Source organism: Pseudophryne corroboree, chromosome 11 (genome assembly GCF_028390025.1).
Source record: "Pseudophryne corroboree isolate aPseCor3 chromosome 11, aPseCor3.hap2, whole genome shotgun sequence".
Lineage (NCBI taxonomy): Eukaryota > Metazoa > Chordata > Amphibia > Anura > Myobatrachidae > Pseudophryne > Pseudophryne corroboree.
The window spans coordinates 46,792,059-46,816,422 of NC_086454.1; the positions used below are offsets into that span (position 1 = coordinate 46,792,059).

Sequence of the window (24,364 nt, forward strand, 5' to 3'; positions counted from 1 at the left end):
CAATGGGCATTATATGCGTAAGCGGCACTACCACTGTGGGCATTATATATGTAAGCGGCACTACCATTGTGGGCATTATATATGTAAGTGGCACTACTACAACGGGAATTATATGTGTAAGCGGCACTACCACTGTGGGCATTATATGTGTTAGCAGCACTACTACAATGGGCATTATTTGTGTAAGCGGCACTACCACTGTGGGCATTATATGTGTAAGCGGCACTACTACAATGGGCATTATTTGTGTAAGCGGCACTACCACTGTGGGCATTATATGTGTAAGCGGCACTACCACTGTGGGCATTATATGTGTAAGCGGCACTACTACAATGGGCATTATTTGTGTAAGCGGCACTACCACTGTGGGCATTATATATGTAAGCGGCACTACTACAATGGGCATTATATGTGTAAGTGGCACTACCACTGTGGGCATTATATATGTAAGCGGCACTACTACAATGGGCATTATATGTGTAAGCGGCACTACCACTGTAGGTATTATATGTGTAAGTGGCACAACTACAATGGCCATTATTTGTGCAAGCGGCACTACCACTGTGGGCATTATATGTGTGAGCGGCACTACTACAATGGGCATTATATGTGTAAGCGGCACAACCACTGTGGGTATTATATGTGTAAGCGGCACAACCACTGTTAATTAGTTGATAATTTCTCTATCGTCCTAGTGGATGCTGGGGTTCCTGAAAGGACCATGGGGAATAGCGGCTCCGCAGGAGACAGGGCACAAAAAGTAAAGCTTTTCCAGATCAGGTGGTGTGCACTGGCTCCTCCCCCTATGACCCTCCTCCAGACTCCAGTTAGATTTTTGTGCCCGGCCGAGAAGGGTGCAATTCTAGGTGGCTCTCATAAAGAGCTGCTTAGAGAAAGTTTAGCTTAGGTTTTTTATTTTACAGTGATTCCTGCTGGCAACAGGATCACTGCAACGAGGGACAGAGGGGAGAAGAAGTGAACTCACCTGCGTGCAGGATGGATTGGCTTCTTGGCTACTGGACATCAGCTCCAGAGGGACGATCACAGGTACAGCCTGGATGGTCACCGGAGCCGCGCCGCCGGCCCCCTTGCAGATGCTGAAGTAAGAAGAGGTCCAGAATCGGCGGCTGAAGACTCCTGCAGTCTTCTAAAGGTAGCGCACAGCACTGCAGCTGTGCGCCATTTTCCTCTCAGCACACTTCACACGCAGTCACTGAGGGTGCAGGGCGCTGGGGGGGGGCGCCCTGGGAGGCAAATGTAAACCTATATAAAGGCTAAAAATACCTCACATATAGCCCCCAGAGGCTATATGGAGATATTTAACCCCTGCCTGTATTCACAAAATAGCGGGAGACGAGCCCGCCGAAAAAGGGGCGGGGCCTATCTCCTCAGCACACGGCGCCATTTCCTCTCACAGCTCCGCTGGTCAGGACGGCTCCCAGGTCTCTCCCCTGCACTGCACTACAGAAACAGGGTAAAACAGAGAGGGGGGGCAAATTTAATGGCAATATCTTGATATATATAAAGCAGCTATAAGGGAGCACTTATTATAAGGCTATCCCTGTCATATATAGCGCTTTTTGGTGTGTGCTGGCAGACTCTCCCTCTGTCTCCCCAAAGGGCTAGTGGGTCCTGTCTTCGTTTAGAGCATTCCCTGTGTGTCTGCTGTGTGTCGGTACGTGTGTGTCGACATGTATGAGGACGATATTGGTGTGGAGGCGGAGCAATTGCCAAATATGGGGATGTCACCTCCTAGGGGGTCGACACCAGAATGGATGCCTTTATTTATGGAATTACGGGATAGTGTCAACACGCTAAAGCAGTCGTTTGACGACATGAGGCGGCCGGACAATCAATTAGTGCCTGTCCAGGCGCCTCAAACACCGTCAGGGGCTGTAAAACGCCCTTTGCCTCAGTCGGTCGACACAGACCCAGACACAGGCACTGATTCCAGTGGTGACGAATCAACCGTATTTTCCAGTAGGGCCACACGTTATATGATTTTGGCAATGAAGGAGGCGTTACATTTAGCTGATACTACAGGTACCACTAAACAGGGTATTATGTGGGGTGTGAAAAAACTACCTATAGTTTTTCCTGAATCAGAAGAATTAAATGACGTGTGTGATGAAGCGTGGGTTGCCCCTGATAAAAAGCTGATAATTTCAAAGAAATTATTGGCATTATACCCTTTCCCGCCAGAGGTTAGGGAGCGCTGGGAAACACCTCCTAGGGTGGACAAGGCGCTAACACGCTTATCAAAACAAGTGGCGTTACCTTCTCCTGAGACGGCCGCACTTAAAGATCCATCAGATAGGAGGATGAAAAATATCCAAAAAAGTATATACACACATGCAGGTGTTATACTACGACCAGCTATAGCGACTGCCTGGATGTGCAGTGCTGGGGTAGTTTGGTCAGAGTCCCTGATTGAAAATATTGATACCCTGGACAGGGACAATATTTTACTGTCGTTAGAACAAATAAAGGATGCATTTCTTTATATGCGTGATGCACAGAGGGATATCTGCACACTGGCATCACGGGTAAGTGCTATGTCCATTTCGGCCAGAAGAGCTTTATGGACGCGACAGTGGACAGGCGATGCGGATTCAAAACGGCATATGGAAGTTTTGCCGTATAAAGGGGAGGAGTTATTTGGAGTCGGTCTATCAGATTTGGTGGCCACGGCTACAGCCGGGAAATCCACCTTTCTACCTCAAGTCACTCCCCAACAGAAAAAGGCACCGACTTTTCAACCGCAGCCCTTTCGTTCCTTTAAAAATAAGAGAGCAAAGGGCTATTCATATCTGCCACGAGGCAGAGGTCGAGGGAAGAAACAGCAACAGGCAGCTCCTTCCCAGGAACAGAAGCCCTCCCCGGCTTCTACAAAAGCCTCAGCATGACGCTGGGGCTTCTCAAGCGGACTCGGGGACGGTGGGAGGTCGTCTCAAAAATTACAGCGCGCAGTGGGCTCACTCGCAGGTAGATCCCTGGATCCTGCAGATAATATCTCAGGGGTACAGGTTGGAATTAGAGACAGATCCACCTCGCCGTTTCCTGAAGTCTGCTTTACCAACGTTCCCTTCCGAAAGGGAGACGGTTTTGGAAGCCATTCACAAGCTGTACTCTCAGCAGGTGATAGTCAAGGTACCTCTTCTACAACAAGGGAAGGGGTATTATTCCACTCTATTTGTGGTACCGAAGCCGGATGGCTCGGTAAGGCCTATTCTAAATCTGAAGTCCTTGAACCTGTACATAAAGAAGTTCAAGTTCAAGATGGAGTCACTCAGAGCAGTGATAGCGAACCTGGAAGAAGGGGACTTTATGGTATCCTTGGACATCAAGGATGCGTATCTCCACGTTCCAATTTACCCCTCACACCAGGGGTACCTCAGGTTCGTTGTACAAAACTGTCACTATCAGTTTCAGACGCTGCCGTTTGGTTTGTCCACGGCACCTCGGGTCTTTACAAAGGTAATGGCCGAGATGATGATTCTTCTTCGAAGAAAAGGCGTATTAATTATCCCATACTTGGACGATCTCCTAATAAGGGCAAGGTCCAGAGAACAGCTAGAGATGGGATTAGCAATATCTCAAGAGGTGCTAAAGCAGCACGGATGGATTCTGAATATTCCAAAATCCAAATTAATGCCGACAACTCGTCTGCTGTTCCTAGGGATGATTCTGGACACGGTTCAGAAAAAGGTTTTTCTTCCCGAGGAAAAAGCCAAGGAGTTATCCGACCTGGTCAAGAATCTCCTAAAACCAGGAAAGGTGTCTGTACATCAATGCACGCATCTTCAGATGCACCTGCGGATAACCCTGTCTCCAAGGACAAGGGTATCTCTTCTGTGGTGGTTGCAGAGGGCTCATCTATTGGAGGGCCGCAGATTCGGCATACAGGATTGGATCCTGGTGACCACGGACGCCAGCCTGAGAGGCTGGGGAGCAGTCACACAAGGAAGAAACTTCCAGGGAGTGTGGTCGAGCCTGGAAAAGTCTCTTCACATAAACATTCTGGAACTAAGAGCAATCTACAATGCTCTAAGCCAGGCGGAACCTCTGCTTCAAGGAAGACCGGTGTTGATCCAGTCGGACAACATCACGGCAGTCGCCCATGTAAACAGACAGGGCGGCACAAGAAGCAGGAGTGCAATGGCAGAAGCTGCCAGGATCCTTCGCTGGGCGGAGAATCACGTGATAGCACTGTCAGCAGTGTTCATCCCGGGAGTGGACAACTGGGAAGCAGACTTCCTCAGCAGACACGATCTTCACCCGGGAGAGTGGGGACTTCATCCAGAAGTTTTCCACATGCTAATAAACCGTTGGGAAAGACCAATGGTGGACATGATGGCGTCTCGCCTCAACAAAAAACTGGACAGGTATTGTGCCAGGTCAAGAGATCCGCAGGCAATAGCTGTGGACGCGCTGGTAACACCTTGGGTGTACCAGTCGGTGTATGTGTTTCCTCCTCTGCCTCTCGTACCAAAGGTATTGAGAATCATACGGCAAAGCGGAGTAAGAACGATACCAGTGGCTCCGGATTGGCCAAGAAGGTCTTGGTACCCGGAACTTCAAGAGATGGTCACGGACGATCCGTGGCCTCTACCTCTAAGACAGGACCTGCTTCAGCAGGGACCGTGTCTATTCCAAGACTTACCGCGGCTGCGTTTGACGGCATGGCGGTTGAACGCCAGATCCTAAAAGGAAAAGGCATTCCAGAAGAAGTCATTCCTACCTTGATTAAGGCAAGAAAGGAAGTCACCGCGAAGCATTATCACCGCATTTGGCGGAAATATGTTGCGTGGTGCGAGGATCGGAGTGCTCCGACGGAGGAATTTCAACTGGGTCGTTTCCTACATTTCCTGCAATCAGGATTGTCTATGGGTCTCAAATTGGGATCTATTAAGGTTCAAATTTCGGCCCTGTCAATATTCTTCCAAAAAGAATTGGCCTCAGTTCCTGAGGTCCAGACTTTTGTCAAAGGAGTACTGCATATACAGCCTCCTGTGGTGCCTCCGGTGGCACCGTGGGATCTAAATGTAGTTTTAGATTTCCTCAAATCCCATTGGTTTGAACCACTAAAAAATGTGGATTTGAAATATCTCACATGGAAAGTGACTATGTTACTGGCCCTGGCGTCCGCCAGGAGAGTATCTGAACTGGCGGCTTTATCTTATAAAAGCCCTTATTCAATTTTCCATTCGGATAGGGCAGAGCTGCGGACGCGTCCGCATTTTCTTCCTAAGGTGGTATCAGCGTTTCACCTGAACCAGCCTATTGTAGTGCCTGCGGCTACAAGCGACTTGGAGGACTCCAAGTTGTTGGACGTTGTCAGAGCTTTAAAAATATACATTTCAAGGACGGCTGGAGTCAGAAAATCTGACTCGCTGTTTATACTGTATGCACCCAACAAGTTGGGTGCGCCTGCTTCTAAGCAGTCGATTGCTCGTTGGATTTGTAACACAATTCAACTTGCACATTCTGTGGCAGGCCTGCCACAGCCTAAATCTGTTAAGGCCCATTCCACAAGGAAGGTGGGCTCATCTTGGGCGGCTGCCCGAGGGGTCTCGGCATTACAACTCTGCCGAGCAGCTACGTGGTCAGGGGAGAACACGTTTGTAAAATTCTACAAATTTGATACCCTGGCAGAGGAGGACCTGGAGTTCTCTCATTCGGTGCTGCAGAGTCATCCGCACTCTCCCGCCCGTTTGGGAGCTTTGGTATAATCCCCATGGTCCTTTCAGGAACCCCAGCATCCACTAGGACGATAGAGAAAATAAGAATTTACTTACCGATAATTCTATTTCTCGGAGTCCGTAGTGGATGCTGGGCGCCCATCCCAAGTGCGGATTATCTGCAATACTTGTACATAGTTATTGTTAACTAATTCGGGTTATTGTTTAGGGAGCCATCTTTCAGAGGCTCTTCTGTTATCATACTGTTAACTGGGTTTAGATCACAAGTTGTACGGTGTGATTGGTGTGGCTGGTATGAGTCTTACCCGGGATTCAAAATCCTCCCTTATTGTGTACGCTCGTCCGGGCACAGTACCTAACTGGAGTCTGGAGGAGGGTCATAGGGGGAGGAGCCAGTGCACACCACCTGATCTGGAAAAGCTTTACTTTTTGTGCCCTGTCTCCTGCGGAGCCGCTATTCCCCATGGTCCTTTCAGGAACCCCAGCATCCACTACGGACTCCGAGAAATAGAATTATCGGTAAGTAAATTCTTATTTTTTGTATAGCCCCCGAAGGATATTATAAATATCCAAATGGCGCTTGGTAGAAAACAAATTCCCCACCCATGTATTAAAGAATACAAATATGCAGACAAGTAAACCATAGTACAGTGATGTAAAACAATTCTGTATGAAGTACGGCACAGCGATAAATCTATTAATGTGAGATAAATAGACTGTTACGTATCATAAGCCATCAATATTCCTCTTGTTCTCACAGGTAAAACACACAAGAAAAATATATGTGAGAGAATTATTTTAAAATGCTGATTGCCATACATTCTGTAGAGCTCCTGAATAAAAAAAAAACAAAGGGAAAGTCAGTCAGGAACCTGTGCAAATCGATGCACAGCTTCTGCTGTCCCCTGTGTGCAGCAGCAGGGAACAGCAAATGAGAGGGGTGAATGTCTGGTCAAATTACAGTAAATGTGCTGCTTCTGCTGTTCAAAGCAAAAGTTGTTGGGAATCCTGATGTGTCGCACGGCGTCCATGAAAGAGTTCCAGTGAGAGGGCGACTAGAAATGAGATGTAAATATGTAGATAGTACAAGTAATAGGGCAATGAGAATTATGCCTTATGATAGGTGCAGTATGTTTCATAACCTCTTTCAAGCTGCTCTTTTAGTTGACTGTTCAGCAGTGGCGTAAGTTCGTCCCAGTTGCCCGGAGGCAAGATAAATATTGGTGCCCCCCTATTTCCTATATTAAGATAAGTGTGTGTGTGTGTGTGTGTGTGTGTGTGTGTGTGTGTGTGTGTGTGTGTGTGTGTGTGTAGTGTTTTGAAAAAAATGTGTATACTATACTTATACATTTAATTGTCTTTTATTTTGAATCACACATTTCTTAACAGTCATACCCAGGATTAGAACCCATGACCTGTTACACTAGCAGCAGACACTTTACTGATAGAGCTATTTGCTCCTGTACAGGAAGCATGAGAATTCTAACTATATGACGTTACGTGTAATTGTCAGAGAAGTATCTTCATATACAGTAGTTAAAATTCTCATATTTCCTATACAGGAGCAAACAGCTTCATCAGTAAGGTGTCTGCTTCCAGTGTAATAGGTCATGGTTTCTAATCCTGGGTGTGACACTTGTAAAATGTGTATATTCAGTATAATAGATAGGGTGTGATTTGTAAGGTGCAGGGACCAGTGAGGAAGTCAGCCACTGAAAAGACAGCGGCAGCTATCAATTAACTTAATTCAATGGTGTCACAGAATGGGAGGAGAGGTGCCCCCCTTCAGAACAGGAGCCCGGCGGCAGATGACTTCGTTGCCTCCCAGAGTTCTGCCTCTGCTGTTCAGTAAAATAAATCATAATTGGGGTAATGCATAACTGTACCTTTTGGATACTTTTTAGTCAGTCAAGGGCTGGATGCATAAGGATTTCCGTTCCATAAATCCAGCCTGATTGATAACAGTGCTTACATTTATTAGTTAAATACTATAGGACTCAATAACTCTAATTATTTGACTACACCTTAGAACAGTGATTTTCAACCTTTTTTTTACTCGCGGCACACCGAACAATATTTTAAAATTCCCAAGGCAGACCATCAGTTCCCCACAGAAAAAAAACCCACACATTGGCCCTCACAGTAAAAAAAATTCCACACATACATTGGCGTACACAGAAAAACAATCACATTGCTCCCCACATAAATCATGTCGCTCCCTACATAAATTCTACTGCTAGCCATATAAATCAATCACATTGCTCCCCACATAAATCCTATTGCTCACCACATGAATTATTCACATTGTTCCCCCCATAAATCCATAAATCCTTATTCTCCCCACATAAATCCTATTGAAATCCTATTGCTCCCCACAGGAGAACTAAAATAACAAATATTAGCCCCTACCGGTCAGCTGTCCTCCTTCCTGTCACTCAGTGGCGGTGGTTGTTCATAGTGGAGTGCTGCGAATACTGAGCAGTGGGCGGTCGGGCAGGTGTGGATGTGGGTGGGCAAGGAGAGTTGTGTATGCAGGCAGGAACTGGAAGATGTGTATACAGGCGGGTGGGCTGGCTGGGTGGTTAGAAGCGGCGGCCGTGACCTATGATATCACACCGCCGCATCTTCAAGGCATAGGTCACGGCCAGAGCATGACTGATCCTCTAAGAAGAGTCCGGGCCAACAGTTCACTCTGAAGGTGCAGGAAGCTGCTCTGGCTCCGCGGCACACCTTGCAACTGGTCGAGGCGCACTAGTGTGCCACGGCACACTGGTTGAAAAAGCCTGCCTTAGAAAGTAGATTAATTCGCAAGTTCCTAGAATTTACTGACTGCAGCAAATAATTTGCTTAGTATTGTAATTTCACTGTGTCTGTGAGAGTGTAGTATGGTATGCCGGTGGCTGGGATCTCGGCACCGGTATCCCGACCGCCGGCATACCGAAAGCTGGGCGAGCGCAAATGAGCCCCTTGCGGGCTTGCTGTGCTTGCCACACTGCGGGTGCGCCGCGCTGCGCCATGCTATTTATTCTCCCTCCAGAGGGGTCATGGACCCCCAAGGGGGAGAATAGTTGTCTGTATGCCGGGTGTCGGGATTCCGGCGCCGGTATACTGAGCGCCAGGATTCCAACAGCCGGCATACTGAATACCACCCGTCTGTGACACAGGTGTCTATTTACTAAGCCTGGGAGAGAAAGTGAACAGATATAAAGTACCAGCCAATCGGCTCCTAACTGTCATTTTTCAAACAGCCTGTAACATGGCAGTTAGGAGCTGATTGGCTGGTACTTTATCTCCGTCCCTTTATCTCTTTCCAAACTTATTAATTAGACCCTTTAAATACAAGTTGTTATAGAAAGGAAATTGTAACTACTAGACAGGAGGGGTAGCAGTTGATATACCGATGGGCACAATACCGACAGCCATTGACCGACAGTCAAAATACCGACAGTCATTATGCCGACATGTTAAAAATGCCAACATAGTCAGAATACCGGCATTTGAAATGCCGACATGCTTTTTTAAGGAATTTTTGCCCCAAAACAGACTTGTTCTTACTTTTCCATCCCAGTGGACCTGGAGGGGGAATATAATAGTGCGCTCAGCACCGTGCCCGAAGCATGGCAAACGCAGCTGTACACTTAGCCAGTGGTCATGTCGACCTATGCCGACATTTACACAAAAACCCCCAGAAGAACTCATGTTGGTATTTTGACATGCCTGCATTTCAAATGTCTGTATTCGGACTATGTCGGCATTTTGAACATGTCGGTATTTTGTCCGTGCCTTTTTTTTTTCCGTTAGGTCAATGGCTGTTGGGATTATGACCGTCTGTATTGTGTCCGTCGGTAAATCATACTGAACCTGACAGGAGTCACCATAGTTTAAGAAGGTGACCTTTTGTTTTCGTTGTGAACGAGATTAGACAAGTGTTCAGGTGGAGGATCAGAAGTGGATTCTGCAATGTTTGTGTGTGACTGTGTGTGTTTAGGTTTTATTTCCACCTGGGAAGTCCTGTGTTTTTTTTTATCTAGTGTCAGTTCCTTTTGATGTTCATGCATTGTCACATTCTGTTCCGGTTATCTGAACCATGTGATTTGTGCTCCGGCACATTTTGATTGGCAGAAGGTGATATGTAAGAAGTTAATGTTTCTCCTGTTCCCCCAGGACCCTCTGCACATTATCTGATTTAATCTATCTTCCGCTTACCAGCTGAGCACCACACTTCCCGAATGTGTCCTTGAGACTGAGTCTTCTGGTGGGTGATCTGCACGTGATATGCTGCATTTGGTGTCCTGTTAGGTCTTATTTTCATCTGCAACATTAACAATTCTCATCCTTCATCCTGTCCTTTAACCGTGTGAAGAATCAGGAGCCTGGAAAACACATTTCAATAAACTAACTAGCCAGGTACAGCATGTGCAAATGGGCTTTGCACTTAGCTAATGTTTATGTATTCTAAGGTTCTTATTTCTTATAAAATAAAACTATGGTACTCCTATTGCTGAGACACCAACTAATTGAAGCAGTGTTGTTCCTGTAAGAACTGCTAGGCAGTGGCACCAACACAACACTCATTTCCCTTGTAATGGGCATCTCTATGGCACCTACTGTAATCTATTGTTTGTGACGCTCTCAGGCGAAGCCGCAAGCAGTTGGTCTGGTGGGATAGGAAAGTGGCTGATGATATCAAAGTCACTTTGACTGACGGAGAGGAAGCAGGATGGTTCTGAGAGTGTGGTTAGCGGCCACATAGGTCTTTTATCATGCTATGGTGTACTGATTGTAGGGCCTAAAAGTATTGCTCGATCTGAGCTGACATTTTTTCAATTGGTGACACCCGCTGATGTACTTGTGCAATTGCTAAAAACTGGGTATGGCCTGTGAGGATTTGGTGTAGTTTGGATGAATCCTGAATGAGGAGGTATCATTTTGAAGGCTTACTGTATTTATTTCCATTGGAAGTGTAAGTATATCAGATTACAGTGTGGCATCTTGCCAGCTTTTGGTAGCTACATGGAGATTGGAACTGTGGCAGTGCCCATTCAATTAAAATACAGGAAATACTGTACAAACGCCAGTCTGCTTTAAATGGGGACGCTCTATAGGTCTGGACAGATCCACCTGTCGATCTTTTCTACCGGTCAGCCATAAACACAGTCGACCATTTGTCCATGTTGATCCTAGACACTGTCTATACATTGGAACCCAGCAATTATAGGGATCCTTTATAGCACTGCTGACTGTTGCGGCCTTCCACCAGGGAGAGTGTTGAATGCCGATGTACAGTAGGATGTGGAAGTGTGCACGGAATGCCGGCCACTGAAGAGGCTCTTCTAAAAGTAAAGTGTCATAGACTGAAGGACACTTACCTGGCAGTTTGTATTGTGACCAGTTAGCTTTGCCTCTGAATATACGTCCCAAGATGTGTCAAGGAATTAAGCATTTCTCTGACGTCCTAGTGGATGCTGGGAACTTCGTAAGGACCATGGGGAATAGCGGCTCCGCAGGAGACAGGGCACATCTAAAGAAAGCTTTAGGATCACCTGGTGTGCACTGGCTCCTCCCCCTATGACTCTCCTCCAAGCCTCAGTTAGATTTTCTGTGCCCGACGAGAAGGGTGCACACTAGGGGCTCTCCTGAGCTCTTTGTGAAAGTTTTAGTTTAGGTTTATTATTTTCAGTGAGACCTGCTGGCAACAGGCTCACTGCATCGAGGGACTAAGGGGAGAAGAAGCGAACTCACCTGCGTGCAGAGTGGATAGGGCTTCTTAGGCTACTGGACATTAGCTCCAGAGGGACGATCACAGGTTCAGCCTGGATGGGTCACCGGAGCCGCGCCGCCGGCCCCCTTACAGAGCCAGAAGAGCGAAGAGGTCCGGAAAAATCGGCGGCAGAAGACTTTCCTGTCTTCAGATAAAGGTAGGCGCACAGCACCGCAGCTGTGCGCCATTGCTCTCAGCACACTTCACACTCCGGTCACTGAGGGTGCAGGGCGCTGGGGGGGGCAGCGCCCTGAGACGCAATAAATCGATAGAAAACCTTTTATGGCTAAAATAAATGCATCACATATAACTCCTGGGCTATATGGATGCATTTAACCCCTGCCAAAACATACAAGAAAACGGATGATAAGGACGCCGAGAAAGGGGCGGAGCCTATCTCCTCAGCACACTGGCGCCATTTTCCCTCACAGCTCAGTTGGAGGGAAGCTCCCTGGCTCTCCCCTGCAGTCACTACACTACAGAAAGGGGTTAAAAAAGAGAGGGGGGCACAAATTAGGCGCAGTATAAACAATACAGCAGCTATAAAGGGAAAAATACTTATATAAGGTTATCCCTGTATATATATAGCGCTCTGGTGTGTGCTGGCAAACTCTCCCTCTGTCTCCCCAAAGGGCTAGTGGGGTCCTGTCCTCTATCAGAGCATTCCCTGTGTGTGTGCTGTGTGTCGGTACGTTTGTGTCGACATGTATGAGGAGAAAAATGATGAGGAGACGGAGTAGAGTGTCTGTAATAGTGTTGTCACCCCCTGGGGGGTCGACACCTGAGTGGATGTACTGTTGAAATTGCGTGACAGTGTCAGCTTTGTATAAAAGACAGTGGTTGACATGAGACAGCCGGCTACTCAGCTTGTGCATGTCCAGACGTCTCATACAGGGGCTCTAAAGCGCCCGTTACGTCAGATACAGACGCCGACACGGATACTGACTCCTGTGTCGACGGTGAAGAGACAACCGTGATTTCCAATAGGGCCACACATTGCATGATTGAGGCAATGGAAAAAGTTTACACTCTTCTGATAATATAAATACCACCAAAAAAAAGGGGTATTATGTTTGGTGAGGAAAAACTTCCTGTAGTTTTCCTGAATCTGAGAAATAAAATGAGGTGTGTGATGATGCGTGGGTTTCCCCCCGATAACAATTGATAAATTCTAAAAAGTTATTGGCAGTATACCTTTTCCCGCCAGAGGTTAGGGTGCGTTGGGAAACACCCCCTAGGGGGGATAAGGCGCTCACACGCTTGTAAGAACAAGGGCTCTACCCTCTCTGGAAATGGCCGCCCTTAGGGATCCTGCTGATAGAAAGCAGGAGGGTATCCTAAAAAGTATTTACACACATACTGGTGTTATACTGCGACCAGCAATCGCCTCAGCCTGGATGTGCAGTGCTGGGTTGGCATGGTCGGATTCCCTGACTGGAAATTTGATATCCTAGATAAGGACAGTATATTATTGCCTATAGAGCAATTAAAAGATGCATTTCTATATATGCATGATGCACAGCGGAATATTTGCCGACTGGCATCAAGTATAAGTGCGTTGTCCAATTATACCAGTAAAGTGGTCAGGTGATGCGGATTCCAAACGGCATTTGGAAGTATTGCCTTAAAAAAAAAAAAAAAAAAAAGGGGATGTACCCCAGGTCGCCTCTCAAAATAAGACGCCGTATTATCAGGCGCAGTCCTGGTTGGCAAGCGGACAAAAGGGTTCCTCTTTTCTGCTCGTGACAGAGGGAGAGGAAAATGGCTGCAGAGATCAGCCAGTTCCCAGGAACAGAAACCCTTTTCCGCCTCTGCCAAGCTCTCAGTATGACGCTAGGGCTTTACAAGTTCAGGCACGGTGGGGGCCCGTTCTCAATGAATTTCAGTGCGCAGTGGGCTCACTCGCAAGTAGACCCCTGGATCCTTCAGGTAATATTTCAGGGGTACAAATTGGAATTCGAGACGTATTCCCCTCGCCGTTTCCAAAAGTCTGTTTTACCGACGTCTCCCGCTGACAGGGAGGCAGTTTTGGAAGCCATTCACAAGCTGTATTCCCAGCAGGTGATAATTAAGGTACCCCTCCTGCAACAGGGAACGGGGTATTATTCCACACTATTGTGGTACCGAAGCCAGACGGCTCGGTGAGACCGATTTTAAAATCTAAAATCTAAAATCTTTGAACACTTACATACAGAGGTTCAAATTCAAAATTGAGTCACTCAGAGCAGTGATTGCAAACCTGGAAGAAGGGGACTACATGATGTCTCGGGACATCAAGGATGCTTACCTTCATGTCAAAATTTACCCTTCTCACCAAGGGTATCTCAGGTTATGGTACAGAACTGTCACTATCAGTTCAGACGCTGCCGTAGGGATGGTCCACGGCACCCCGGGTCTTTACTGAAGTAATGACCGTAATGATGATATTCCTTCGAAGGAAGGGAATTTTAGTTATCCTTTACTTGGACGATTCCCTGATAAGGGTGAGATCCAGGGAACAGTTGGAGATCGGTGTAGCACTACCTCAGGTAGTGTTGCGGCAGCACGATTGGATTCTCAATATTCCAAAATCGCAGCTGGTTCCGACGACTTGTCTTCTGTTCCTAGGGATGATCCTGGACACAGTCCAGAAAGAAGGTGTTTCTCCCGGAGGAGAAAGCCAGGGAGTTATCCGAGCTAGTCAGGAACCTCCTAAAACCGAACCAAGTCTCAGTGCATCAATGCACAAGGGTTCTGGGTAAATATGGTGGCTTCCTACGAAGCAATCCCATTCGGCAGATTCCACGCAAGACTTTCCAGTGGAACCTACTGGACAAATGGTCCGGGTCGCATCTTCAGATGCTTCAGCGGATAACCCTGTCACCAGGGACAAGGGTATCCCTCCTGTGGTGGTTGCAGAGTGCTCATCTTCTAGAGGGCCGCAGATTCGGCATGCGGGACTGGGTCCTGGTGGCCACGGATGCCAGCCTGCGAGGCTGGGGAGCAGTCACACAGGGAAGGAATATCCAGGGCTTATGGTCAAGCCTGGAGACATCACTTCACATAAATGTCCTGAAGCTAAGGGCCATTTACAATGCTCTAAGCTTAGCAAGACCTCTGCTTCAAGGTCAGCCGGTGTTGATCCAGTCGGACAACATTACGGCAGTCACCCACGTAAACAGACAGGGTGCCACAAGAAGCAGGAGGGCAATGGCAGAAGCTGCAAGGATTCTTCGCGGGGCGAAAAACCATGTGATAGCACTGTCAGCAGTTTTCATTCCGGGAGTGGACAACTGGGAAGCAGTTTTCCTCAGCACGACCTCCACCCGGGAGAGTAAGGACTTCACCCAGAAGTCTTCCACATGATTATAAACCGTTGGGAAAAACTCGACAGGTATTGCGCCACGTCAAGGGACCCTCAGGCAATAGCTGTAGATGCTCTGGTAACACCGTGGGTGTACCAATCAGTGTATGGGTTCCCTCCTCTGCCTCTCCTACCCAAGGTACTGAGATTGATAAGATGGAGAGGAGTAAGCACTATATTAGTGGCTCCGGATTGGCCAAGAAGGAATTGGTAACCGGAACTTCAAGAGATGCTCACGGAAGATCCGTAGCCTCTACCTCTAAGAAGGGACCTGCTCCAGCAAGGACCTTGTCTGTTACAAGACTTACCGCGGCTGCGTTGACGGCATGGCGGTTGAACGCCGGATCCTGAAGGAAAAAGGCATTCCGGATGAAGTCATCCCTATCCTGATCAAAGCCAGGAAGGAGGTAACCGCAAAACATTATCACCGCATTTGGCGAAAATATGTTGCGTGGTGCGAGGCCAGTAAGGCTCGACGGAGGAAATTCAACTGGGTCGATTCCTACATTTCCTGCAAACAGGAGTATCTATGGGCCTGAAATTGGGGTCCATTAAGGTTCAAATTTCGGCTCTGTCAATTTTCTTCCAAAAAAGAACTAGCTTCAGTCCCTGAAGTTCAGACATTTGTTAAAGGGGTACTGCATATACAGCCTCCTTTTGTGCCTTTAGTGGCACTTTTGGGATCTCCAGGTGGTTTTTGGGTTCCAAAAGTCACATTGGTTTGACACACTTAAATCTGTGGAGTTAAAATATCTCACAGAAAAAGTGGTCATGCTGTTGGCTCTGGCCTGGGCCAGGCGCGTGTCAGAATTGGTGGCTTTATCCTGTAAAAGCCCTTATCTGATTTTCCATTCGGACAGGGCGGAATTGAGGACTCGTCCTCAGTTTCTCCCTAAGGTGGTGTCAGCGTTCACCTGAACCAAATCTATTGTGGTGCCTGCGGCTACTAGGGACTTGGAGGACTCCAAGTTGCTAGACGTTGTCAGGACCCGGAAAATATATGTTTCCAGGACGGCTGGAGTCAGGAAATCTGACTCGCTGTTTATCCTCTATGCACCCAACTAGCTGGGTGCTCCTGCTTCTAAGCAGACTATTGCTCGTTGGATTTGTAGTACAATTCAGCTTGCACATTCTGTGGCAGGCCTGCCACAGCCAAAAATCTGTAAATGCCCACTCCACAAGGAAGGTGGGCTCATCTTGGGCAGCTGCCCGAGGGGTCTCGGCTTTACAACTTTGCCGAGCAGTTACTTGGTCAGGAGCAAATACGTTTGTAAAATTCTACAAATTTGATACCCTGGCTGAGGAGGACCGGGAGTTCTCTCATTGGGGGCTGCAGAGTCATCCGCACTCTCCCGCCCGTTTGGGAGCTTTGGTATAATCCCCATGGTCCTTACGGAGTTCCCAGCATCCACTAGGACGTCAGAGAAAATAAGAATTTACTTACCGATAATTCTATTTCTCGTAGTCCGTAGTGGATGCTGGGCGCCCATCCCAAGTGCGGATTGTCTGCAATACTGGTACATAATTATTGTTACCAAAAAATTCGGGTTATTGTTGTAGTGAGCCATCTTTTCGAGAGGCTTCTCTATTATCATGCTGTTAACTGGGTTCAGATCACAAGTTGTACAGTGTGATTGGTGTGGCTGGTATGAGTCTTACCCGGGATTCAAAATCCTTCCTTATTGTGTACGCTCGTCCGGGCACAATATCCTAACTGAGGCTTGGAGGAGGGTCATAGGGGGAGGAGCCAGTGCACACCAGGTGATCCTAAAGCTTTCTTTAGATGTGCCCTGTCTCCTGCGGAGCCGCTATTCCCCATGGTCCTTACGGAGTTCCCAGCATCCACTACGGACTACGAGAAATAGAATTATCGGTAAGTAAATTCTTATTTTTTTTCTTACTATTTCAATCTCTTTACATAATGGGGGTCATTCCGAGTTGAACGCTCGCTAGCAGTTTTTAGCAGCCGTGCAAACTCTATGCCTCCGCCCACTGGGAGTGTATTTTAGCTTTGCAGAAGTGCGAACGAATGTATCGCAGAGCGCATGCAAAAAAAAATTGTGTAGTTTCAGAGTGGCTCAAAATTATACTCAGCGCTTGCGATCACTTCAGCCTATTCAGTTCCGGATTTGACGTCACACACCCGCCCAGCCACGCCTGCGTTTTCCCAAACACTCCCTTAAAACGGTCAGTTGCCACCCAGAAAAGCCTACTTCATGTCAATCACTCTGCGGCAACCAGTGCGACTGAAATGCATCGCTAGACCTTGTGTGAAACTACATCATTCGTTGTGCCCATACGTCGCGCGTGCGCATTGCACCGCATGCGCAGAACTGCCTTTTTTAGCCTGATCGCTGCTCAGCGAACAAATGCAGCTAGTGATCAACTCGGAATGACCCCCAATAGGCGTTGTGGTAGCTTAAGTTCTTCTGTAATTCACATGGGGATTCCTTTGCTGGTGAATCCTTACCACCATCAGGGCTACTATCAGCAGTACCAGGGTTATAAGTTAGTCTTAGGCCCCGTATCTTCAGCAAAAGAGGGTCAGGTTGGTCATCAACCGTCAATGGTTAGCAACCATTGATGGTCTGATGTCGGTGGTAAGTGGTTTCACAATTGCTGGTTAGTAGCGGCTGCAGAGGCCAACTGCACATGTGCAGGGCTAAACCATCAATGGTTTCTAGCCAGTGGTTAAAAAAACCATTGACCATTGATGTCGGAGTCTTCGATGGTCATCCCAAAAAGAGGATAAGGCAGGTAAAAGGTCAGACGGTGCTGATGGGGATGATAGTGCGATGAAAGAGGAAATTAGGTTGTGAAAGCAATGGGAAAAAAGTGGGTGGTTGGGGTAAAGTGTTGAAGAAGATTGGGAGATATATAGCAGGAGTAAAGTAGACAGACGCACAAAGAGGAGAAAAGAAATAACAGACTCGTATAAAGAGGAGACTGAAGGACAGTGGGGTGTCTTATACATTGGGAGAGAGATGGAGAAATGCACGCAGAAGAAAATAAGTTGCAATTACAAAAGTAAATGCTGATATATGTTGGGATATGGCAATTGACAAAATAATATCTTTCGATGTTTCGGCTCACAGCATTGATAAACAAACATACAGCAATGCCAACAATGCCTTAATGGAGTTTCTTTATCTACTCCAGTCCTCAAGTATGGTCTACAGTCAATAGGTCGACCACTAATGGTCAACATGCATTAGGACGACAGAGTCAGAATGTCGGCATGTGAAAGGTAGATAGTTCAAAGGGTCGACATGACACTGGTCGACACACATGGTCAACACAAGGGGATTTTTTTTACATTTTTTTTTCATACTTTACCATACATGTGGACTATGATTGGGAGCAATGGGGGTCATTCTGACCCGTTTGCTCGCTGCGTTATAACGCAGCAGAGCGAACGGGTCCTTGCTGAGCATGCACTGGTGCCGTAGTGCGCCAGAGCATGCCAGACGGCCGAAGGCCATAGCAGGGATGCGATCGCCTCTGCCTGATTGACAGGCAGAGGCGATCGCTGGGCAGGAGGGGCAGAACGGCGGCGTTTGGCCGCCGTTTCGTGGGTTTGGTACGGCCAACGCAGGCGTGACGTTACGCAGCCACTGCGGACCGGGGAGCGATGAGTAGCTCCCGGCCAGCACGCTAAAGCTGCGCTGGTCGGGAGCTACTCTTGAAGTGCAAAGGCATCGTTGCTGTGCGATGCCTTTGCACTTCTGCGAGGGGGGCCGGACTGACATGCGGGGCGGGCTAGCCCTGTGCTGGGCGTCCCCCCGCATGTCAGGGAAGAAGATCGTAGCTGTCAACTCGGAATGACCCCCAATAACCTTGTCCAAAGCACGGCAAGCGAAGCGGTACACTAATGGGGCTTGTTTGTGGCATAAAAGTGACAAAACACCCAAGAAAGTCAAAGGAAATTTGTCTACCTTTTTTTTTGTGTCAACCATTTTCATGTCGACCTTTAGACCTGGTCGACCATTTCTTATGTCTAGCTATTGCATGTCGAAATTTTGATCCTGTCGACATAATGCGTGTTGACCATTAGTGGTCAGCCTATTGACTGTAGACCTTTTTAGTGTAGATCTAATAATCCACACCCTCCTCAAGTACCTCCAACAGGTCATGTTTTCTGTATACTGTATCTTTAGTCATGTATAGGTGACTTACTCTATTTTGCTAGGCCAGTAATAATCCCAATTGTTTCCACAGCCATCCTGAAAACATGACCTGTTGGCGGTACTTGGAGACTTACAATTCTGCACTGGAGATCTCCATACCAGGTGGCAACCATTGACTACATGCAAATTGACAGGTTGGAGGCCCCATCGGGTATTCATCTTCCCCTTTGTAAGCACAACCATTAGTGGACAATGGTGTGGGTTTGTCTAAAGCGTAATTCTTATGCCCATAAGGTTAGTGTAACAACTGAATTAACTTTAATGCAGCATCTCTCATGCAGGGTAGACTGTTTTTTTTATTTTTATTTTTTATTTGTTATTTTTTTTATTTCCAAAATGAGGCAAGACCCCAGTCCTCACACCAAGATCTTCAAGGGTGAGGACAACCCCGTTTCTCCAATGATGTACTGTATGTCTTATGTGCCCTACACACTTTGCTATCCGCCGCCGAGCTGCCCGACGGCGGATACGGCCGACGGGCGACCCGGCGGCGGGGGGGGGGGGGGGGGGGGGCAGTGACGGGGGACTCCCCTCCCCCCCCCCCCCCCCCCCCCGTCACCCGGCTCCATAGCAGTGCAGGCAAATATGGACGAGATTGTCCATATTGGCCTGCATGCACAAGCGACGTGGCACCAGCGATGAACCAGCGCGGGGCCGCGCATCGTTCATCGCTGGTGCCTCCACACTGAAAGATATGAACGAGTTCTCGTTCATTAATGAACGAGATCGTTCATATCTTTCAGTATTATCTGCCAGTGTGTAGAGCCCATTATATCCAATCGGTTCCCTAGGAATCGGTGACATCATGACTGTTAGGGGCCCTACACATTTGACGATGCGCCGCCGAGGTGCCCGACGGCCGTAACGGACGACGAGCGACCCGACGGCGGGGGGGGGGGCAGTGACGGGGGGAGTGAAGTTTCTTCACTCCCCCCGTCATGCGGCTGCATTGAAGTGCAGGCAAATATGGACGAGATCGTCCATATTGGCCTGCATGCACAGCCGACGGGAGACCAGCGATGAACGAGCGCGGGGCCGCGCATCGTTCATCGCTGGAGTCTCCACACTGAAAGATATGAACGAGTTCTCGTTCATTTCGAGATCGTTCATATCTTTCAGAAAATCGGCCAGTGTGTAGGGCCTATTAGTGAATCCTTGTGAATATCGGTTCAACACAAAAAAAATCTTTTTCACATAGAGCCAGAAGCCAATGGTAAATTCTTTGGCTTCCTTGTTAATACATTTTGGCAATGAAAGCTTCCCAAACCTTTAAAGTTCATCTGAACAAATCTGCATTTACCGTTCTACTTATGGCATTTGAATTCCTGTAACACAATCTCCCTGTCATTTGTTCTGCTGGTTACAATGAGGAAAAAAAAAGATAGGCATCTGAGACCGGCTCTCACTCCTATTTCAGGCAAATTACTAATGTTGCAATACAATAGCGCTGTATGGTAGGGGCCTATCTACACAAAACAGCATAGTGATGTGTAGAATGTTTGCTTTCCTTTATCCCGGTTACTGTGTGGGTGCTGCATGCACTGCCGTGGCTTGTATTGTATAACAGCAATCCTATTTTGGTTTTAAACAATGATGGTAGATATTGTATCCATTCTTAGCTTATATATAATTAGAAAATATAACATTTCAAGATATTTATTACATTTGTCATGTAAAAAAAACTATGACTACATAAACTAGCCTAACATCACTTAAAGGGGGGAGGGGGGGTGTCAATTAAAAGTGATGGGTGTAAAGTGCCAGAGAATGCTGACACTTGACTGCCACTATCACCGCACGTGTATATTGTGCAGTATTGGGGTATTGCAATTCTCTGTGATGTGCACAGCCGCCAAATCTCTACCGAACATCACCGAGAATTGAATTGCACCCAAAAATGTTCAAAAGGGTAAGTTCCGTTCTCAGTGATGCAACATCGCAGCTTTCCCTGCCCACCTGTGATATCTGTGATGTTTGTGGCTGTGAGATACTAAGAATTATATTGCAGGCAAAATGTGTTATGAAGTAGAATGGAGACATAAACCAATGATCTTCTATAGGGCTCCAATATGTCAGACATCATAGGCAAAAACACTGGGGGTGAGGCTGTGGTGTGTGTGTGTGATTGTGTGTGTGTGTGTGGGGGGGGGGGGGGGGGGGTTCCAGTTGCCCGGCCCTAAAGTTTGAAGTATTACATGCAAGGCACTTGTATGATGCAGACTATGGTGCTGATTCAGGTTGGATCGCAGAATGCGATCCAACCACAAAAATTACAAAAAATATGCTCAGCATAAAATGCAGAAGATGCGGTCGTCTCTGCCTGTCACTCAGGCAGAGGTATTCGCGAGGCGGAGGGTGCGGCAACGCTCTGTCTCCTAGAAAGAGCATTGTGGAGGTGGGCAAATGGAGGAGGCGTCTTGGAAATGGGCGTTGCGCGGGCGTGTTTTGGGGGTCACACACAGCCGTCGCGATCAGGAAGATGGTGCCGAGCCTCCTGCGGGCGCAGTTAAGCTGCGCCGGTAGGAGGCAACCTTAATTTCTGCTATCAAGCAGAAATTGTGATGCGATCGCAATTTCTGCTTGATAGAGAGGGGTGAGGCGGCAGTTAGCATGCTGGGTGGCTCTGCCCTGCGATGGGCGTTCCCCCAGTATACATTCACATGGATTGCAAATTCTGCTACTTAGCAGAATTTGCAATCCAATCTGAATCAGGCCTAATAGCTTGTTAATTATGGCTTCTTCTTGGCCTGGCCATTTATTCTAAAATCAAGCATTTGGAACCCCCCCATATAGAACCCTGCATTTGACCCTGGTCTGCATTGATGTCATTTTCTGATTTCTGACTCTGGGAAGGTCTACACTGCGGCAGGGGCCATACGGGTTGCGCGCCGTGGTAGGGTGTTATGCGCATGGTAGCTGGTCCCCCAGCGCAGGGGGCGTGGTCCGTCGGCCCGCAAGGGCGGGCCGGGTACGCCTCAGGCGGGTAGGGGGCGTGGCCGTTGCCGGTAAGGCGGCGTAAGGCACGCCCCAGGCGTTTCTCTAAACAGCGGGAGAGCCGTGCACCGCTTCCTCTCCTTTTTACCCTGCAATGGTGTGTTTTTGGTATTAGGTGGAAATAAAGCTGTGACCATTTATTCTTTGCACAAAATTACAAGTCTCATCTCCAGTTATTTGATTAGAGCAAGCCGGCGGGGCACCAGAAGGTCACCCTCTCCATCCTTACAGGGGCGAAGGGGGCAGCAATGGCGCCGCAGCAGGATAAGGAGGAGGGGTGCCGGGCGGCCCGAAGGCGCGAACGCTGGGGGAGGGGGGGTTGGCTGCAGGGAGGCGGGACCCCCTCCCCTTTGCATCACCTGCAGGGAGCCCTGGGCCAGTAAAAGGTGCGGCCCAGAGGCGGGGGGGGGGGGGGGGTGAGGGGGTGAGGAGGGAGAGGCAGATAAAAGCAGCAGCCGGGGGGGAGGGAGTTAATAGCTCCATTTTCCCCACACAGGAAAGGGAGCCCACCCACCCGCCCTGAGTTGGCAAGGAACAGGGTCGGTAGTAGCTAGGACAGGGGTATGGGCCAAGGGAGCGCGGGACTTAGGCAGTTTTTTTTTCTTTTTTTCATCACTTGCTTACAAATGACACGTTGTGAAAAGTTATTACGGTGTTTTGTTTTATCGCAATAAACATGGTTTGGTGTAAATCGTTTGTATTTTCTTGTCACAGCGGGTTGCGGGGAAGGAGCGGTGCACAAGGCATGGTAAGGGGGGATTGTCAGAATGCCTCGCATAAGTCACCAATTAGTAGGCCGTACGCCTGGTTCCAGCTAAATGCGGCAGGGGCCATACGGATTGCGCGCCGTGGTAGGGTGTTATGCGCATGGTAGCTGGTCCCCCAGCGCAGGGGGCAGGGTCCGTCGGCCCGCAAGGGCGGGCCGGGTACGCCTCAGGCGGGTAGGGGGCGTTGCCGTTGCCGGTAAGGCGGCGTAAGGCACGCCCCAGGCGTTTCTCTAAACAGCGGGAGAGCCGTGCACCGCTTCCTCTCCTTTTTACCCTGCAATGGTGTGTTTTTGGTATTAGGTGGAAATAAAGCTGTGACCATTTATTCTTTGCACAAAATTACAAGTCTCGTCTCCAGTTATTTGATTAGAGCAAGCCGGCGGGGCACCAGAAGGTCACCCTCTCCATCCTTACCACTAGTAACCACTTCAGTAAATGTCAGCGTTTTTCTGCAAAACTCTGCTCACAAGTGTCTATATATAAATGAGCCCTGAGAGTCAGTCTCTGTGCTGCCTATCATACACACAGAGGGGCTCATTTTTCCGGCTTCAGCGACGCCTTCCAGGCTGTGCAGAGTCCCCACCGAGTGATGGTGTAATGTGCATGCACAGACGGCCATCGCAGGGCGCATTACTCAGGAAGCCTGTCTTTAGCTGGGGCAGGCGGGCGGTCGGCGACACAGACAAGAGGCACACTGCAGGATCTCTCCCGAGAGCTAAATGATGTTAAATACCGACGACATATATCACTGTGATACTAAACGATACATGCCGCCGGTAATCCGCATCGTTCTTAATTACAGCCCTAAAGTTCGTTAGCATTGCAGCTAGATCATGAAGTCCCATCTACTTTTCGACTAATACGGGGAAAAAAATAGTTTTATTTAATTTGTGTTTGTACAGAAGGTAATTACATTTTATAGGGGACCTGCTACTTTTGCGTTTATTAATAACGTTCAAGACAGTATAATGTAGTTTATATGGCGCTTAATTTTATTATGTACATATGGGGTAAAGCTACTGTAGCATTAAGACCGCCAGGCCCCATCTCTATGTTATTGTTGTGTTTTCTCTACGCCTTCTGCGCTTTTCGGGCAGGGTCTGCATACTCTCTTGTAATGACCGATGTACTCCTGGCTTCAATACTATTGCTTGAGATGCATACGATTCCTACATTTGTTATTTCTTTGCACGCATTTGTCCCTTATGCATGTATGTTTAGAGCCCGTACACGTCCACATTTAAATAATCACCAGCATGAATATACCGAATTTAGGGGCTAATTCAGACCTGATCGCTGGGCTGCAAACTTTGCAGTCCTGTGTTCAGATAGTCGCCGCCCCCAGGAGGAGTGTATATTCGCCGTGCAAGTGTGCGATCCTATGTGTACGCCGAGCTGCAAAACTCCACTTTGTGCAGTCTCTGCGCAGCCCAGGACTTACTCCTACAGTGCGATGACATCAGGCTGATCGGGGCCGGAGCTGACGTCACACCCCCTCCCTGAAAACGCTTAGGAACGCCTGCGTTTTCCCGGACACTAACCACCCACAAACGGCATCCTCGTGTCAATCACCTTGCGAACGCCCATGCAATCGGATTTTTCGCACCATC

The 24,364-nt window shown here is 48.1% G+C and overlaps 1 protein-coding gene across 7 annotated transcripts in view; it reads left to right on the top strand.

Annotated features, from left to right (window-relative positions):
- Positions 1-24,364, top strand: part of SHANK2 (SH3 and multiple ankyrin repeat domains 2) — a 998,986-nt gene that overhangs the window by 92,326 nt on the left and 882,296 nt on the right. For 5 of the 7 annotated variants that reach the window (XM_063944110.1, XM_063944114.1, XM_063944115.1 and 2 more), the window contains exon 2: positions 19,025-19,162. The exons of 1 other annotated variant lie outside the window; for it this stretch is intronic. The gene's annotated coding sequence lies outside the window, so the exon portion shown is untranslated. Of the gene's footprint in view, positions 1-19,024; positions 19,228-24,364 lie in introns of all 7 variants that reach the window. One more of the 7 variants, XM_063944111.1, reaches the window with a different exon arrangement.